Source organism: Rhinatrema bivittatum, chromosome 1, assembly GCF_901001135.1.
Source record: "Rhinatrema bivittatum chromosome 1, aRhiBiv1.1, whole genome shotgun sequence".
NCBI classification, from domain to species: Eukaryota; Metazoa; Chordata; class Amphibia; order Gymnophiona; family Rhinatrematidae; genus Rhinatrema; species Rhinatrema bivittatum.
Window position 1 is genome coordinate 763,394,303 of NC_042615.1, and position 9,336 is coordinate 763,403,638.

At 44.5% G+C, this 9,336-nt stretch overlaps 1 protein-coding gene across 1 annotated transcript in view; it reads right to left on the reverse strand.

The window, feature by feature from the left end:
* Nucleotides 1–8,359, reverse strand: part of LOC115082261 (O-acyltransferase like protein-like) — an 80,730-nt gene extending 72,371 nt beyond the window's left edge. The window contains exon 1 of the mRNA XM_029586511.1: nucleotides 8,208–8,359. The gene's annotated coding sequence lies outside the window, so the exon portion shown is untranslated. The remainder of the gene's footprint in view (nucleotides 1–8,207) is intronic.
* Nucleotides 8,360–9,336: the final 977 nt, after the last annotated feature.

Consider the following 9,336-nt stretch of genomic DNA (forward strand, 5'->3'; position numbering starts at 1 on the left):
TTGTCTGAATACAAATCCTCTTTTCGGGTCGGTAACTTCGATGGCCTCCGATCTGCTCCAGCTTCACCAGGGCTCCCGAACCTTATCAGAGTATGCCATGGAATTTAGGACCTTGGTTTCTGAGTAAAATTGGCAGGGGAACAGCTTGAAAACCATCTTGTGGAAGGCCTTTCCATGAAGATTAAGGATAAGCTCGCTGCCCGGGAGATCTCTACCTCATTGGAAGACCTCATTGGCCTCATGGGCAAGATCGATCCATGCCTGCAGGAGAGAACCAGAGAGACATGCCAGGCTTGTAGAAGTGCCACCCTTCTAGCCTCCGTTTACACCCATTCCTGCTACACCCATGACCTCTCTAGCTCCACGAGAACTGTTGCAATTGGGCAGCTGCTGCTTAGGTCCCAAAGAGAAGCTACGATGCCAGCAACAAGGCCTCTGCCTTTATTGCATGTCCTAGGGTCATCTCTTGACTCAGTGCCGTGAGAGAATAGGAAACATAAAACACCCAGGGTCCCTTGGCCAATTGACTAAGTTTCACTATCCTGGCTCCTCAGTTTCTCTAGCCAGCCACATTGGAATTGGGTCCTGCATGTTTCTTCACACGAGTCTTGGTGGATTCTGGATCTGGTGGAAACTTCATAGTGCAGGATCTCATCGACCAATTCAAAATACCTATGGTCCAGACAACTTCACCACTGGTACTTTCGTCAGTCTTTGGAGACACCCTTCTGGAACAGGTGACCCGGTTCATGGTACCCCTCATCATACACACTGGTCCCTCTCACACTGAAGAAATCAACTTCCATATCATTCCAAGAGCTGTGAACTCTGTTATATTAGGCCTGCCATGGTTCCAACAACACCATCCACAGCTTGATTGATCCACCCTAGAGCTCACTGGATGGGGACCTGGATATATAGACACTTGCTTGGTTCCTGTGGGAGCGCCTTGCTTGGTGATCATGGCTTCTATCCTCCTGGTCTACAGGAACCAAGGAAATCACTATTGCTAAAAGAAAAATCAGAACGAAAGAATCTGGAGAAAGAAAACAATCTTACTAAGAAAAGGCTTGAGGCACATATCAACGGCAAAGATGAGGAAATATGGATCCTGCATACCAGACTTCAGACAGAAAGTAAAAGGAACCTTGCAGTTCCATTTAATACTACCAGCTAAGAATCTGATAGGGAAGTAGATGCCTCTACTCTTCAACTAGAATCTGTCCTCCGTCAACACAGTCCAGAAGAAACCGAGATTCCCCATAACCACCACATCAAGACCACTGGCTCTTCCCCTTTCCAGCAGATTTTTGTAAAAAATACCTCTGCCTCCATCATCCCCACTCCTGACAATTCCCCCACTTGTAGCTTTGCCCTCATCCCAGGAATTGCATGTACTATGGGGACAAACCAATCAGTTGGTTGTGAGAGCTGCCATTTGAGCCAAGAGAGACATAGATGATCGAAGGAGGCCAGTGCCTCAGTTTAAGATACCTCCAACAACCCAAGGCCTTAGGAAAGGGGGAGAGGGGGTGTACTGTTATGATTGGCGGTCCATGGGCTACCCCCACAGACCATCGCTCTCAACTCCAACTCTGAACCTGCAATGCCATGTCCCAATGGGAGGATGCTTCTTCAGCCCACTATGCAAACCTCCCCCCCCCCCCAGTGCAGAGACCACAACCAGTCATGCATGTGGCAGGATGCCACCAACTTTGGAACGCCGCACCTCTCCCTATGCGCACAAGCACCCCATGTTGCTATTTAAAGAGACCGTGGTAGGAAATCCCTCATGGCTTCTATTGAAGGCAGCACCTAGGCTTTTTAAAAGGGCAATGCTCCAGTCTCAACTTGCCTCAGCAACAGGTCCACCTACTCCAGAGTACAGCATGTTGCTCCAGCATCCTGTCTTCGGTTTCAGCCTAATCCTCAGTTCCAGCCTTGTCTTCAGTCTTCATCTCTTTCTTCATTGACCACCTGCCCTTCTCCTTGCTTGCCTGATCTGCTTATCCGTCCCTCCTCTCCTCTTGGACAGATACCTGGTGTGACCTCAGCCAGATCTCTGATACGTCTGACTGCCACCTGCCTCTGACATTGCCCGATCTCAGGAATGCTTGACCACTGCCTGTTCTGACCATTGCCTGGACCTCAGACTTGCTTGACCTCTGCCTGCATACAACCTAAGATATCCAAGGACCACCACTTCTGCCATCAGCAGAGACACTGCCTAAAGACCAGCTGGCCCCAGTACCAAAGGCTCAACCTGAGGAAAACAAGGGCTGGTATAGTTGAAGGTCCCACCGGTTCTCTATCTCACCCAGGTCCACCTGTTGTCAGTGGGAATCTGCAGAACTCCTCCCTGCAAGTAACAACAATCCTGCCTCGACCCAGTATACGGTGGAGTTCAGGACCCTCGCCGAGGGTCCTGAGCTCCACCTCACCAAGTATACGGTGGAGTTTAGGACCCTGGCTACTGAACTTGGGTGGCAAGAAGATTGTCTGCAAGCCATCTTCCTAGATGGACTCTCCAGCGCTCTCAAAGATGAACTTTCTGTTCGTGAGACTCCCACATCTCTAGAGGACCTGATTTCCCTCACCGGGAAGATCAACCATTGTCTCTGGCAAAGGCACCTAGAAGTAAAGGCTCCCCGCTCTCCTACACCACGTCCCACGTGTGTCCAGAGTCTTCCAGCCAAGATTCCGGCACCACTGCCTTCTTCCGTGGTGGAACCTATGGAGGTGAAACGAGGACGACTGTCTCCAACAGTTAGAGGAAGGAGTGTCTTTGCATTTACTGTGGCACTTCTGGACATCTTCGACAGTTCTGTCCGGTTCATCCGGAAAACTGCAATGCCTGAGCCCAGCGGGGGTCCCGAGCTTAGGCGCTACTGTCACCCGCCCCCAACTCCTGCTTCCCATCTCTTTGGGCATCGAGGATCACTCCTTCACCACTGCTCTTGTAGATACCGGAGCAAGTGGCAGCTTCCTTATAGATGACATTGTCAAGCTTCTGAACATTCCTCTTCAGCCATTAGATGTGAGCTTCCGAATCGCCTCCATTCAAGGAGAACCTCTCCCTGGGCTCATCACCCATTGAACAGTAGCTGTCTGTCTTACCGTGGGCATTCTCCACGAGGAGGAGTGCCTGGGGCTGCCCTGGCTCCAGGCCCACGAGCCCCAGTTCGACTGGCATTCCCTGCAGTTGGTGCAGTGGGGCTCCAAATGCCAGAAGACATGTCTACATCCAGTAGCTCCACTAGTCCCTGTTCTGAAGTCTACCACTCTTTCTGGTTTGCCTACTCGGTATGCTGACTTCGAAGACGTCTTCTCGAAGCAGAAGGCAGATACCTTGCCTGTTACACAAGTTCAATTGTTCAATAGAACCTCTGCCAGGTACTCAACCAGAAACCCTAGCCATGTCTGAGTATATCAAAGAGAACCTAGTCCCTCTGATTCTCCTGCTGGAGCAGGCTTTTTCTTCGTTAAGAAAAAGTACGGTGGTTTACGCCCTTGTATTGATTATAGAGGGCTTAACGCCATAACCCGCAAAGACTGATATCCCCTGCCCCTTATCAGCGAGCTGTTCAACCACCTTCAAGGGGCACGGATCTTCACCAAGTTGGATCTAAGGGGTGCGTACAATCTGGTACGCATCCAACCTGAAGACGTCTGGAAAACTACATTCAACATGAGGGATGGTCACTATGAATATACTGTGATGCCCTTTGGGCTATGGAATACCCCAGCGGTCTTTCAACGCCTTATGAATGAAATCCTCAGAGACCTCTTGTACTCCTTCGTAGTCGTATATCTTGATGATGTGAGTTTTTGCCTCTGTGGCCAAATTCTTTTCAAATTCTCTCTTAGCCTGTCTTATCAATGTCTTACATTTAACTTGCCAACGTTTATGCTTTATCCTATTTTCTTCTGTTGGATCTTTCTTCCAATTTTTGAATGAAGATCTTTTGGCTCCCCTTTTAACCATGCCGGTAATCGTTTTGCCTTCTTTCCACCTTTCTTAATGTGTGGAATACATCTGGACTGTGCTTCTAGAATGGTATTTTTTAACAATGACCACGCCTCTTGGACATTTTTTACTTTTGTAGCTGCTCCTTTCAGTTTTTTTCTAACAATTTTTCTCATTTTATTAAAGTTTCCCTTTTGAAAGTTTAGCACGAGAGCCGTGGATTTGCACACTGTTCCTCTTCCAGTCATTAAATCAAATTTGATCATATTATGATCACTATTGCCAAGCGGCTCCACCACAGTTACCTCTCTCACCAAGTCCTGTGCTCCACTGAGAATTAGATCTAAAATTGCTCCCTCTCTTGTCGGTTCCTGAACCAATTGCTCCTTAAAGGTGTCATTTACTCCATCCAGGAATGTTATCTCTCTAGCGTGTCCCGATGATACATTTACCCAGTCAATATTGGGGTAATTGAAGTCTCACAATACACTGGTGCAGGATAATGAATCTTTAATCACCACAATTTCAATAATAGTCATAATCAGTTCCAATGGATAAAGGATCTCAATGTTAATGATGGCGACTCCAAACCGTTCAAACTGACAGCGTTTAAATTGATCCCCCGACACGGTCCCGTGTTTCGCCAGGCTGCGTCGGGGGGGACCAAGGGTATATTTAAATCTTTACAGAGATACCCGGAGCTGTCAGTTTGAACGGTTTGGAGTCGCCATCATTAACATTGAGATCCTTTATCCATTGGAACTGATTATGACTATTATTGAAATTGTGGTGATTAAAGATTCATTATCCTGCACCAGTGTATTGTGATACTTGCTTACGTGCAAGGTAATTGAAGTCTCCCATTATTACTGCACTACCAATTTGGTTAGCTTCCCTAATTTCCCTTAGCATTTCACTGTCCGTCTCACCATCTTGACCAGGTGGAAGTTAGTATACGCCTATCACTATAGTCTTCCCCAACACACAAGGGATTTCTACCCATAAAGATTCAATTTTGTATTTAGTCTCATGCAGGATGTTTATCCTGTTGGATTCTATGCCATCCCGGACATAAAGCGCCACACCTCCTCCCGGGTGCTCCTCTCTGTCATTGCGATATAATTTGTACCCCGGTATAGCACTGTCCCATTGGTTATCCTCTTTCCACCATGTCTCTGAGATGCCAATTAAGTCTATGTCATCATTCACTGCTATACATTCTAATTCTCCCATCTTACTTCTTAGACTTCTGGCATTAGCATACAAACATTTCAAAGTTTGTTTTTTGTTTGTATTTTCATTCTGCTTTTTAATTGATAGGGATAAGTTAGAATTTTTTAGCTCAGGTGAGTTTTCAGTTTCAGGCTCTTGGACTACTTTTCTTATTATTGGAACCTCACTGTCGGGATGCCCTAATTCTAATGCATCATTAGTAACCTTTGAAGACACCTCTCTCCGAACCATGCGCTGCTGAGCGATTCGGCTTTCCCCTTTGTTCTAGTTTAAAAGCTGCTCTATCTCCTTTTTAAAGGTTAGCGCCAGCAGTCTGGTTCCACCCTGGTTAAGGTGGAGCCCATCCCTTCGGAAGAGCCTCCCCCTTCCCCAAAAGGTTCCCCAGTTCCTAACAAAACTGAATCCCTCTTCCTTGCACCATCGTCTCATCGACGCATTGAGAATCCAGAGCTCTGCCTGCCTCTGGTTACCTGTGCGTGGAACAGGGAGCATTTCAGAGAATGCTACCTTGGAGGTTATGGATTTAAACTTTTTACCTAAGAGCCTAAATTTGGCTTCCAGAACCTCCCTCCCACATTTTCTTATGTCGTTGGTGCCCACATGTACCACGACAGCCGGCTCCTCCCCAGCACTGTCTAAAATCCTATCTAGGTGACGCGTGAGGTCCGCCAGCTTCACACCAGGTAGGCATGTTACCAAGCGATCCTCACGCCCACCAGCCACCAGCCACCCAGCTATCTACATTTTCCTTTGTGAAAATATGTCTATCTGTAGAAAGATTTATGGAGATTCTTTGCAAAAACTAGTATACCTTCTTCAGGGCTGCCTAGGCTAGGAAAATCTTGTTGCATAGGTTTTTCACTGCTATGCTTGCAGGAAGTGAGGTGGAAATAGCCCAGGGGCATGCCTGTACCAGTTTGTGAGAGCCAGTTAACATATGCGTTGTAACACTGCTCTCTTAGGCCAAAACGTGCGCTGGCCTGAGAGTGCATAGATAATAGCGCTCATTATATGCAAATGCATGTTGATGAGGCTATTAATGATTCCTCCTCCACGCATAAAAAAAAAAGTGGGCCAGTTGCACTCATTTTTAATCTCAAAAATTAAACTGGTATTGTATTGAGGAGCCCAGAAAGTGTTCAGAGAAGCAGAAAGTATTGCTTTTCTGTACTACCTCTGACTTAATATTGTGGAGGAACTAAAAAATGAGAAATGTCCCAAAAAAAAATTTTAAGAAAAAAAAAGTGTGCTGGAGGTCAGGTTAGGGAAGCACACGTTCTAAAATTGAGCGTCCATTTTCCTAAGTGGCTGAGAGCCACCTCTCCCGGGCGTCCGCTGCCGAGGAGGCGCTAGGGGCACGCAAATTCCCCTACTGCCTCCTTTTTACCACGGCGGCCCATTTGCATTTAGCAATGGGCGCCCCAGAGAGATGGATCGGCTCGCGTTAAGGGAGCGGGTGCTCAATCATGAGTGCACCTTTAAAGCACGCCGATATTGCATCAGCCCATCTGTAATTAGTCCTGGTCTAAAGGGTTCAGGGGTAGAAGAAAAGATTTTATCTTCAGGAGCTGTTGGGCTGAGGATCAGGGGACTTACGAGATTGGAAACATGAGCTTCAGTGTAGCTGAACTCTGCAATTACCTTATTAGTCTGCTTGTTGTTTGCCATGGTATATTTGTCATGTTGAGTTGGAGATTTTACTGTACACCTCCTTGAGTGATCTGTTTGGCTGGGAAGGTGGTCAAGAAAAAAATTAATTAAATAAATAAATGTTGCATGTTTATGGATGACCTGATTGCAACCCATCTGTCAGTGAGGGGTGTATGGACAACCTGTGCCAAATTATGATATATCATTTTGCTGAGCCCTACAACTCTGCATCCATGGACCTCCCTTCACCAGCACCAATATGAATCTTCCAAAGGTCTGCAGATTGAATCAGAGACTGGTCAGCATGGAACTCACTTGCAATGTGATATGAAACATCATTGGTTAATCTAGAGAGGTTAAAATCTGTGCTTATCCCAAGAGAGTCCATGAAGGTGAACTGAATTCTGGAAATATCTGTTAGTACCTTTGAACACCTTGGAGTTCATTCTGACTGAGCTCAATTTTCTTGATGAAATGCTTACAGTGGGAGAGCGAGCCATAGCCCTTTGAAATATCCCCACAGCGAGCAATTTGATTTTTATTGGGTCTGACTCAAATGAGAGCCCCTGTGACTTACAGAGACTTTTACCTTCAGTACTACTATGCCATCTAGTGAACATTTGGTGAATTGCACCTGATTGCTTCTATAGTAGCAGCCATAGTAATATTGATTTGCATTGCAGCAGACCTCTAGTGGTCAGAATAGAATATTGGAACTTACATTTGTTTTAATGTATGAAAGGTAATACTGATTTGCTTAATTATGTTTATTACCACTCATATGTTTTAAATATACTGTATATAAATATTTTGGATTACTTTTACATTGCATAATATATATGCACTTTGGTGGTCTAATCTTGCAAAGTATTCAGGGGGTTGTGAATCTTATAAAATTTTCTCCTTGAGCAGCATCATGCTAGAAAGGAGCAAGGGGATGAAGGTATCATTGACGCTAATTGTGAAGAAAAGAAAAGGAGGAAAATATTATCAGTGGCTGCTGATTGGAGCCCAGAACCTGTGGCACTGCTGAGAGAACTGGTGAGGGGTGTGGTAAGAAAAAGCAGAAGTACCCTAGCTTTAGATTCATGCCATCCCATTACACTTACATTTTCATAATTGTAAACCGATATATGTGCACATGAATGTCGGTATATAAAAATCAATAAATAATATTAATAATCTAACTTTACACCCCTGTTTTGCATCGCCTAAAAGTAAGCGCATATATTTAGCTGTATACTAACCTGATTTTAAAATTTAGTTTAGGAAAGTTCCTTGTCTTTGGAAATTAGATTGTTTGCAGGCTTGAAAGTACAAGTGTATCTTTAGTAGGGATACATTACTACAGACTTACTTTTTCCTCAAATACAAAGTTGTTTATTAGCAGGAGATTGGTCCACCATGCCTTTCTGCAGGAATCCACTTGATCACTTATTATATCCCATGCAGGGCCGAATTGGACTAAAGAATATAATCCAACTGAAGCACACACACAATAAAGATGAAGTGGTTGGATTCTGAAAACACAATGAAAATAGATTATAGGAGCATAAATAATTAAAGATCACAACCTTTGTATGTGCCTTTAGCATTCTAAAATTACAGCAATTATTTAATACTTCCAGGCATGATTTAGTAGACAAGTGAAATAAGTTAATCTAAAAGATTTTTGGGGGGTTCTCTGAAACATAGTGAAATATATTATACAATGGCTTCTAAATGTCCTGCATGACATATGACAAGATATCACATGATGGCCACCACGGTGTCTCTACTCAATAAGGACCCTCTTCTTCCTTCAATATAAGTGCAGAGGAGTCCAAAGAGCACTTGGTACCTTTAATAACTGTTGCATTGGCTTCGGACAGAATTGTTTACAGTTTACAGGCAGGAAGCAATATGTGGGGCGTAGCTGGCCTCATTTATCACTGGCCAACTTTTCAGATCGTTGACTTGGCTGAAAGGAAAAAAAAAGATTCTCCAGACAGGTTTCTCTGCAGATTTGGTATATTTTGCTAGTGCAACATAACAGCATCCAAAGATATTGTTGTACATGAGCTTTCAAGACTACCTAGATCCTTTCTCAGATGTCTTCTTCAAAAGGGACAGGGGTAGTCTTTAAAATTCATATACAGCAGCAGTCTTTAAAACTCATATACAGCAGCATCTCTCTTAACCATTCCCTCAGTCAAGACAGCGAGACTAACAGGTAAGAGAAAGGGCATTGTCGTTAGCAGGACCCACACTCTGGAACACAATGCCTTTGGAGATCAGATTACAGAGAGACCCCAAAACATTCAAGAGAGGTCTAAAGACATGGCTTTTTAAACAAGCCTTTTATAAAGAGACCGGAGAATAGAAAATACACCGGCACACAACACTATTCTCATAAATGTGCATTATAATATTTTAACATATTGAGTACACAATGAATGTAATATAACACAGTAAATGTGATTTTTTTTGACCTGTAAAAGTACCTT